This window comes from Sturnira hondurensis, unplaced genomic scaffold (genome assembly GCF_014824575.4).
Source record: "Sturnira hondurensis isolate 20B ecotype Veracruz unplaced genomic scaffold, ASM1482457v3 Scaffold0005252, whole genome shotgun sequence".
Classification (NCBI taxonomy): domain Eukaryota; kingdom Metazoa; phylum Chordata; class Mammalia; order Chiroptera; family Phyllostomidae; genus Sturnira; species Sturnira hondurensis.
In genome coordinates, this window is record NW_028077883.1 from 8099688 (window position 1) to 8110487 (window position 10800).

Sequence of the window (10800 nt, forward strand, 5' to 3'; positions counted from 1 at the left end):
AATCACGGTCAACCTCTTTGCTTTCTAACTCTAAAATTTGAATTAGACTATTTCTGTATTTGGCTATGGATCTGATTTTTAATTTTTTTTTATTTCAATCGATTCTGATAGTACTCCGCTGTTGTGCCATCCACACAGTGCAAACTACACAAATTGTGACGTGTGACCTCTACCAGGCCAAGTGGCTTTCTCACATAGGGATGCCTAAGAATGTGGAAAGGAAGATGGAAGGCTTTGACTGGAAAAGAAATTGAGTCAGTTTGCTTGAAACATTAGAGGGGCCAATTTGTTACCTGTATGCTCGGCCTGGTTTTTAGATCATCGTGTCCACTGGGCAGCCCCTAACGTTTGTCAGGAAGGGGGCTTCAGGTTGAAGTGTGCTTCGGTCACTGGCATATATAAACTGGGAGGTCACAAAGAATCCTTTGCTAAATTTTTCACAAAACTGCCAAAAATATAATTCCTAGTGGGAGAGAATATTCTCTCTAAAGAAAGTTTTCTACTTTCCTAAGCGCTAGGATTTAGAAAGCAAACCACTCCAAAGTTTGTAAAGCTGATTACCTCTTGCCCTTGGGTGCTACCTACCTAGCAGTAAAAGATACATTTAAGACTGGTAATTAAAGGACTCCATAGAAGTTCACTCACTGCTTTCCACCCGGCTTCAGCGCTTCACCAGATATCAGTCTTTTTCAGGAAGATTCGGCAGGGCCAATTATAAGTCAGGTTGTAGCTGACCTCTTGTTTGCTGTGCACAGGAGGGGGGAAATGTAACCACTACAAGTCCCTATCTCGATTCATTTGAAATTCACATGGGTTCTCACTGAAACCCCAAATTACATTCCCGTGTCTCTCTTTACTTCCTCAGTTTCAAATCTTCAAAAGTCCCTGAATAAGCCAGTATTATTACTGGCACCTGAAATTAATTTGTGAATTTGGAACAGTATTCAGAGTTATCATTGTTTAGTTTGTCTGCTAAATGAGGAGATACACTGAAACCCTTTAAATTGCAAGTCTCATCTATGACACTTTATGCCACTGCCTGTGGAAGTGATTTAGTTGTGGAAAGACAAAACATTTGTGCTGGTTACATGGATATAGGGTGCCCCCCCAAAATTATATTCTTTCAGAAAATATTTTGGATACTAAAGTAGTTTAAGTCTCTTTTACCGAATGTAAAGGAAGAGTTAAAAAGAAGGTATTTTTCCAATCACAGTGTTTATGTAATGGTGTTTCTATTTTTGTTTACAAACATGGAAAACAGTGTATTTCAGGCAGCTCTAGTACAAATGTGATAATATATTGCTAAAATATTCTAGATGTTATTGAGCTAATATAGTAAGTAGGGGCTGAAGAAAACTGCTTATAATAGAATTGTACCTACTGCCCAAATTATGTGAAATGCTTATGCTATATATATATATATGGATAAATTAATACAGTGTATGTGATAAGCAAAAAGGTGTATATTTGTGTATTTTTCTAAAGAAATATATTCTCCATCTTTCCATTCATTCATCTCGTCTCCTGCTCATTCCATCTCCTTTTTCATTTCAGTCGTGGGTGCTGACATATCCTCTCCTTCGTCCTGCAGGAGAGAGGGGGTAATTCAGAGCACAGGTTAGAAAACCACGTGCAAAATGGCAACATTAGTGTCTTTGTCAGTTTTACCATCTTCAGTCTTCAATCTGACTCCATGACACATTTCTCATTTTCCTGATAAAGCAAATGCCACATACAACTATTGATTTATATTGTATAAGTTTGGGAGGCACGGCATAGAAATCTAGGACAAGAGAGTATCCTACCCTTTTGTATTCTGGGGGCAGACCTGGACTGTCCAACATCACATCAGATGATCAGAATCGTTACAATCATCGATTTTTGATACAGTTTGAAAGAGAGACTAAAGATAAAAGGCAACTAATTAAATCATTAGAATGCATAAAGGCCGTTATTGGAAAGATGTGCAGATCTGGAAAGCATGAAAAAAAAAAAAACGAGGGTTAAATGAGGCTGAGACAGACTAACAAAAGGGAACATGGGTAAAGTGTAGGTTCTTCACACTATGCAACAGTATCCAGAACTGCTGGTCTTGTGAGACCTGGAGAACTTTTTTAAAAAGGATACGTAAGGGGAATATCTTTCCCTTTATGTTCCGGTGAGTGATACACCTTCGTGATCCTGAAGAACAAAAATAATCTCTCATCACATCACAAAATCTGACTCTTCAGGAGGCAGGTTGAACTCCGATGGTCAGCCACTCACCTGCCTTCATCCCTACTACACAGAACCCGGAACAGGCCTTTGGGCTCACGTGGACATTCATTCATCTCGGGCCCTGAGGAAGGAAAGGCTTTAAACAAAGACGCGACAAAAACGCTCTCATCATGGAGCTCCAACCCACCCCATTCATTCCCTCACTCGCTGTCATTGCCGTTTCATGTAACTTTCATTCGGCTGTACAACAAATGCTTATTAAGAGGAGTTATCCGGGCAAAACGTCTTTGCAGTGACAATTGCTTCTTTCTGTGTCAATGGTAAAAATCAAAACCTGCTTAGTGAGCTAATACCCTAAAACCACAACCACTGATATTTGGGGAGCCGGGGGAGAGCACAGCGGCCTGCGTGGTCGGATGTGGTAGTGATCAGGTAAACGCAGAAGCAAACTTCACTGGCTGTTTTGACATGGAGACAAGCTGTCTCTCTCCTCACTTAAGCTCAGTAACATTGACTTTACTCAACGAATCCACAGAAAACCTGTGTGGGGCGGAGACGTGGGGAAACGAGAAGTGAAAGCATAAAGAAAAAGGATGAACACGTATGTGGGAGGACCCAGGAAGGTAGACAGGCCACATTTGAAAATTAAAAACTAACAACAATATTCCTGATAGTTATTATTCTTCTAGACATATTGACAGACTTAACCTCTGTTTAATAGCTGAATAATGTGAACACTGAAGAAGAGAAAACACAGCCATTGAAACTGAAAACTAACTTAGGTCAAGATTTTCTGACATCCCACCTCCCTCCATTTGGATTAGCAAGCATCTCTGAAAGATTTCAGAGATTTTGCCCACCATCTAAGCAGTGAGCAGCCAGTGTCTTAGGTCAGTGACTAGTGCACTCTCTCCATTCATAGAAATTCAGTGCCTTCTGCCTAAACTTCCCAGAATCCCCCTGCAGGGTCCCAGATGGTGCCCTCGCTCTTCCCCTGACTCACCAACAAGGCCACTGCACGTCATCACTGTCTCTTTCGTTTGAGAGACTTACCTCTTTATTTTAATTTGGAGAAATTGTCCCCAGATAAAATCTCAGGGAATTACTATTGAAGTGCTGAAAAGAAGTTCAGTGAAACCATTAGAGATGTCTTTAATGAATAAAATAAATAAATAAAAGCAGCTCCATTCAGAATAGATCAGGATCAGGTTCTCCCTGTAAACCTGCCAGACCGGCTGATCGAAGCCGGTACACCCGTCTCTCACGCAGAGACCCTGCACCTTAACACTCGTCCAGCTGCACACTCGGAACTTCTGCACAGCAGGGTAGGTGGTCAGCTGCGGGGCCGCAAGCCTTCCTCTGGAGACAGCGGTCCTCCAGTGCACCCGTGCATCGCAGCTTCCGTCCACCGTCATCACAAGAGGGAGGTCATGGGGCTGAACGTTACAGAGCACATTGGAGAACAAAACACAACAAAAAAAGAAAAACACTGCAGTCAATATAGACTTAGAGACATCGGCATACTCACTCTTTAGAACCCAAGCTAGTTTTCTCCCATTTTAGTGAGGAGAAAACCAAGGGAAAGTGGAATAACATGTCCACCCTGGTCACACGGCAAGCGGCTGAGCTAGCATGTGAACCGAGAGTGCCAATGCCTCTGCTTTTTTGGGCGGGGGGCGGGGGAATGCTTTACTATTATACAGAGGGCGTCACTGGCTCCTGAGGTCACCGGGGCGCTTTCAAAAAGGGCTCATGTAGGACATCAAAACAGCCTGTGGGGCTTCTGGGGCCCCCAGCAGGGGCACAAGGCGGGATCATCCTATGACGCAACTGTGAGCTGTTCCAGAGACCCAAAGAGCAGCGAGGAGGGTCTGACTATCTGTTTTGTGGAATGGATTCACAGTGGAAAGACATTCAGTCACCTGGGACACAGAGTCTCGCTCCGGGTTCTCCATCAGGAGGTCTGCCGGCTTCTGCTCACAGGCCTTGTAGGTGTCCAGGTACCACCCGGGCCCTCCAGGCTCCAGGCAGGGACCAGGGTGCAGTCGGCCAGGAGACACACTTCAGCAGCTCCTTGAGGGCTGCTGAGGATCTTTCACATCCATGTGGGTGAGCAGGACCTGTGGGGGGCGCTCTTCCCAGGCTCCACAGACACTTGGGGTTGTAGCCTGGGTGGAAGTGACTTGTGGTGGTGGTGGTGGTGGTGGTGGCTAAGGAAGAGGGCACAGGTGCTCTGGCCCAGCATGCAGTCAGGAACCATGTCGCCAAATTCCCCGGGCACGTGGCACATGAACTTCAGCCTCTGCCAGGGGCTCACAATGAAACTGTTGGATTTTGCTTCCAGTTTGAGGGCATGGGGTGGGGAGGTCTCTCCTGCCTGGGGTTCTGGCCCCGTGGGGTGTGGGGCTCCAGCTCTACCTGCAAGTCCCGAGATGGCACATTCCGAGTAGGTCTGAAGAGCTGCCAGGGCCAAGGTCTCCATGGTGGGATGGCTGCCTGTGGCTCTGAATAAGGGCTTGGCCCAGCAGGAGAGACCTCACTCTGTCCAGTGTACAAGGAATCTCTTCCCTGTGGGTGGCCCAGCAGGCTGCCACCCACACTCACTCTTCCTCCATCCCAAGGTTATTCTGGGGCCACCTCATCCCTGAGCCTTGGGAGAGGGATCCAGGTGTCCCCTGCCACCCTGGGCCCGATGCCCCTACTGTTGAAATTGCCATCTTGGTTGGCCCTACTGCACCGTCCCAGCTCTCAAAGAGAAACTGGCCCCTCAACTCTAACGAATACCAGAGTTGTCTCCTCATGGTTGAGAAGACAGGGATTGATTGCAATATGTATCCATTCAGTCCAAAATGAAGTTAATTCATGGTTCATCATGAGGGGTCTTCCAATATAGAAGGGTCCTCAGATGAAACCCATGTTTGTATAGTTTGAAAGGATTTCTTTTCTTTAGCCAGAGAGTTTTTCACACACTGCGTTGGTTTGCAGTTTCTCTCCTCCCAAGATGGGCTTTGTGTAGATATCTGGGAGACAACATGTGTCTGGGACACGTTTCGTGGTCTCCCCTTGCACACGCCTGGCCTCATTGGAGGCTTGCTGCGGAGTGGGGCAAGAGTAAGCAGGACGACCAGCACTGTGTGTAGTAAGACTTTCACTTACTGGTTTTCTAGAATTGAGTCCTGATTCATTAGGGTGGCGAGGACCACAATTATTTATTCACCATTCACCTAGGCACCAGGTGGGAAAGAGAGGTGGAGCATGGAGAAGGAAGCTCTGAAACTGTAGGCCCAGCTATGATGGCAAACTAGGTGGGCCTGTTGGCTCCCTCTGCAAATTACCAACCCTGGAGAAGCTATAAATGCTGAGGGAGCACATGCATTTCAGGACTCAGCAATTAATGAAACCAGGAAAGGGGGAAAAATGAAGAAGCCTAAGCTCTTGAACCAGTGTATATTTTGAGGAAGGGACTGGAGCCCAGAGAACAGCTAGCAGCCACAGCCACAGGCGCTAAAGGATAGGGTGGAGGAAAGAGTTTTATTGTGCTCTGCTCTTTACCATCTCATTGCTCTGGGACTTCACCTGCAACAGCAGGCCTTATTGCTGTCCCAGTGCCCACTGGGTACTCTCAGGCCCTAAAGGAGTAAGAAATCCATGAAGATAAACAAGTGTGTACTTAGCAGTGATCTTAGGCATCCATCCCTCCCATCCTTCTCCAATCCCACAAGACTGATGGATTACAACCTGGGGAGTTTGCCTCCCCACAGTGTTTTACCCTGCAGGATTTATAAGGGGCCAGGTTTAAGTTTTCCTGGTGGAATAGCAGCAGAGGGGAGAGGTCAGGGGCTTCTGTGATGACTAGATCTTTACCCTGGAACTTACTCCCTCCATTCCCCTTAAATTCACCTTAAATCCACAAAACCACAGCCTCATCTTTGACCAGTGCCCAGTAGACTTCAGAGACCAATCACTCCAGACATAGGAACTCATGTCAAGATAATTAGACATCTCAGGAATGTCACTATTCCCAAAGGGGAGCCAACAAACTAACCAAAGTCGACTCTCTGCCACAGTGACTGGGGAATGCTGATGAAGAACTCCACATGCCACTGAATATGGACTTCGAAGGACATAAATACAATCCTTAGCAATATAGAAAACAACGAGAAAGGATACAGAAAAACCCCCAGGGATTACTGGTTATGAAAAAATGCAATCGCTGAAATGAATAACTCTATAAGCAATACTTATACTTAAGACAAATAGCAGTTAATTAGTAAGACTGATACAGCTTAAAAATCAGTTAGTGAGTTAGAGGGTCGGGTTGGATGTCTGATCTGCCCAGAGGAAGCAGGAAAAGAAAAAGAGATGAAAAACGGAAAAGAAAAGCAGAAACCCAGAGGTGGAAATGCCACTGTCTGGCCAACGGGAGGAGGTCTCCTCCTGCCAGAGGGGACCAAACAACACAAACGAAGAAGGGACATATTTGAAGGTGTATTTAAAGTTGTCCAGGATTAAAGAAAGATAAAAGACTTTATACAAGAAAAACTCAAATGTGGCCAGATACATAACCTAAACTAAAATTTTTGTTAACACTGACAACCTTGGAGCAAGATAAGCATGACAAAAGAGCAGACTAACACTTTTCCCTTTTAGACGTGGATCCTAAGACATGAAATGTCTTCATATAAGATTAATGATAATAAACTGGTCATGGTCACCAACTAAAAATACAATTTCATGTTGGATGAAAATATCCAAGCCTCATAATGTATTGGTAACAGGAGACACACCTGAGACAAAAGAAAGGAAAAGAAAAAGAAAGAAAAGATTGAAAATGAATGGGAATAGTTGTGCTAAGGAAATATAAACCCTAAAAAAAAAGTGAGGTTATTTCTGAATATCTAACCGAATAGAATTTTTAGACAAAAAAGTCATAAAGGACAGAAAGGAAATTGTGTATGAGTGAAAGGAATAATTGAACAAGAAGATTAGAACCATCATAAATTCATATGTACCTTCAAATACAGCTTTAAAATATATCAAGCTTAGAGAATTATATAATTGCCTAATCACTACATTGTACACCTGAAATTAATATAGTATTGTTGGGGGGGTCCGCCCACAGAACCCCCCAGCTGCCACAGATGGAAATAAGTCTACCAAGATGTGATCTGCTTGGAGAGGAAAGGTGGCCAATTCCTCAAAGGAGAAGGGCCAGGAGCCTGTTCCTCAATGGGCTTTTATTGGGTTTAATTTGCATAGGAATACAGGGTGTATATGTAAAGCTCATCGATCATTGCCAGGCAGGAATGATCAAACAATAGATAACATCCAAAAAACTCTGAGGGCTTATTCTGAGTCAGGGTCAGATAGCTAAAGGACCATGAAACTTTGGGGAACAAACTCACTTCCTGCTTGGACCCTAGCATTTAAATTGAGGGTATTAGCAAAGTAGGTTTCATAGGATTTTATGCATTCTTTCTTAGGCCTGATCACCCTAGGGAACCCACCCTTTCCAGCACAGGGCTGCACCCACCTCAGGCATTGTTTCAGGCTTAAGGCATTGTTTCAGGCTTAAGTCAGGCAGGGGAAGTAAGGCAGCCAAGAGATTAGGAGACTTCTTGCATACAGAATGAGAACTCAGGCTAGTCAAAACTAAGGGGCAAGTGTCCATCGACCCTTTTTTCTATAGCCCTCCAAGTCCTTCCCTGAGGGCCCCTTTGCATATGTGCCTGTCTTAGGTCATCCCTCCACTGAGGAATCTTAACCACCATTGGCTAACCAGTCATCAGCCTGGAGCCAAGCCAGGTGAGGTGAAAGGGGCCAGAGGTGGTGCCCCTAGAAGGAAGATAAGTTTTGTCTCCTAAGTGGCTTATGGTCCCAAGGTCTTTTTACTCAGTCTTAGCCACCAGAGGCTGTTTCTAAAACCAGTCAGGGAAGTTCCCAACAGTAGTGCACGTTAATTATAACTGAAAAACTAAAATTAAAACACATCAAGCAACACTGAGATAACTTTAAGAAGAAAGAGATGATTTATCAATTTTAGTTGAGGATTTTAACATACTGTCTCAGAATCTGATAGACCACTGAAGTAAAATATTAGACATGTTATAAATATCTAGAAAATACAACTGTGAAACTCAAGCTATTAAAAGTATATCAAGTTCTCTATGTTCAACTAACAGGAAACATGTGTTCTTTTTGAGTAAACACAGAATATTTACAAAAGCATCCTTAAGACCATAAAGAAAACCTTCATTAGTTCCAAAGCATTAATATCATTCAGAAGATCTCTGACCAACATGCAATAAAATTAGAAATTAGTAACAAAATTGTAGCTTAAGCAATCTGTTGTTGGAAACAATAAATATTTCTATATAACCCTTACTCTTTAAAAGATTAAAAGTTATAGAATGATGACTGTTTTATATTAATGACACATTTGTCTGTATCTATTAATTCCATTTATATAAAGAAAGTACCACACCTAAAACATTCCCTTGAAGGACACTATATTTATCTAAGATGACACAAGAAGGTGAGCCACAAAGTAAAAGTGAAAAAAGAACCACAAGAAGAAAAATGTTATGTGACAAGTTACCTTCATGCAATGGTATCCTCCAAGTACACATTATCAGGCAGCCTTCTCAGAGGTCATGGCTCAGAGAGGCTCATAGACTAAATAAGGGTGCTCAAATCAGGGGGTTTATTTAGCCAACTGAAAATACTCAGGGAGAAGACTGGGGAAGGATAGCACACTTACGATAGAGCACTAGCAGGGCAGACTGACCATGCTACCTGAACCCCTAGGTGCAGTGTTACCACGTCCTCTCGGGGCCACACACCAGCGTATTCCCTGCTGAAGGTGCAGTTGTGAGGACCCACGCTGAGGTCTGAGCAATGGACACGAAGCTGGAAGACGCCCGTAGCCAACATACGGCACTCACTCTTCACTGAGAGACGCCAAGGCTAAGTGCTTGTGGCTGCAGTGGTAACTTGCCAATGATCATAACAACTATGAGTTTCTCTGCATTTCTTGGCTAGAGGACACAAAAACATGTGAGAACGAGAAAGAAACAAATCAAGAATGGAAAGTGGAGGGGAAATAATAACCCAGGGAGATGGATGAGTGCTCGCAGAAGGCAACTGCACACAGAGGGCATTTGCCAATGTGCACCTTAATTTCAGCAAAGAGGATGGACAACTAACAGACAAAAAAGAGTTTCCAGCCCACAAGGAGTTGTCTTCCCCAAACAATTACACCAACAGAATTCAGGATGAGGGTGAATTAAAGTACAGTTACTTTTATGAAATTACATCTCACCCCACTGTTCAGGATAAACTAGAAAATTCCAGCTTACTACAATCCACTCCCTCTGGTCGGGTCACGCCTTCACTCAGCTGGTCTTCTTCCAAGAAGGTGAACTGGTGGGTCCTAGAGACGATGCACTTTGCTAAACTAGAAGGGAAGTGTAGAGACCTTTTCTACACCGATGTCAAGCGAGGCACCTATAGCCAGTCCCGTGATGATGGGCTTCTTAGTGAAGGTCAGTATCAGGCTTTCTCTTTTCTTAACTTAAAAAAATGTTTTTGTTATTTTCCAATTACAGTTGACATTTCACATTTTATCAGCTTTAGGCGTGTAGCATAGTGGTTGGTTAGGCATTTATACAATTTACAGAGTGATCCCCCATTGGGCTAGTCCCCATCTGGCACCATACACAGTTATTACAATATTATTGACTTTATTCCCTGTGCTGTATGTGCTTTACATCTCTTCTTATGCTTCTTCAAGCATTTCCAGTTTTCTCCTCTGACTGGCTCTTCTTTCAGCATTTCCAATTCAGTTTAGCTGGGGAGGAAACAACCACCTTCCTCCTGCCATTGGTGGGAAAAGGAGGGCAGTTGGAGGTCTTGGATACTTACAACTTTTCTAAGAAATCCTGGCTCCTGAGGCCCCTTTACCTCAACTATTTTATACCCTCCGAGTGTGTGATTGGATGATGTTGGAAAACTGATTTACGGTCCCTAGGGTCCTCCAGTGCGGGCTAACTTCTGTTGGGGGCAACGTGTAGGGATGTCGGACACCTATCATACTGTTCTCGGCCAGTGCAGTCTCGGCCAAAACCGAGCCATAACGAGGGCTATTTTGACATTCTGTTTATGGTATTAACTAACATATATGTACTCGAATTTCACTGACTTTTTATCTGGAGGCAGGTGGTTCTGATGAAAAGAACACAGCTTCTCACAGTGGATAGAAGTTGGTTCAAATGTGATCTTGGCCACCTAGTAACTGTGTGTCACATTCCTTACCTATTAAATGTAGATATCAAACTTTACCGCAGAATTGAACTTGATAATAATATGTATAAGGACTTTGCTGACTCATTATAGGAAATCAACAAATCTACTTCCTTATCCCCTCCCAAGTCTCTGACATTGTGATGACCAATTTCCTAGGACATCACATCGGGAACTACATGACAGAGACTGTTCTCAAACACAGGCTTTCTCCCTTCAAATGTCACTCTCACACTCACTACGTCAGGGTGCCTTTATGTTAGAAAGGTCTGGATTGTGGTA

General features: G+C 43.7%; 1 pseudogene; it reads right to left on the minus strand.

The window, feature by feature from the left end:
• Positions 1–3955: 3955 nt before the first annotated feature.
• LOC118987367 (DNA excision repair protein ERCC-1-like) lies at positions 3956–9150 on the minus strand (annotated as a pseudogene).
• Positions 9151–10800: the final 1650 nt, after the last annotated feature.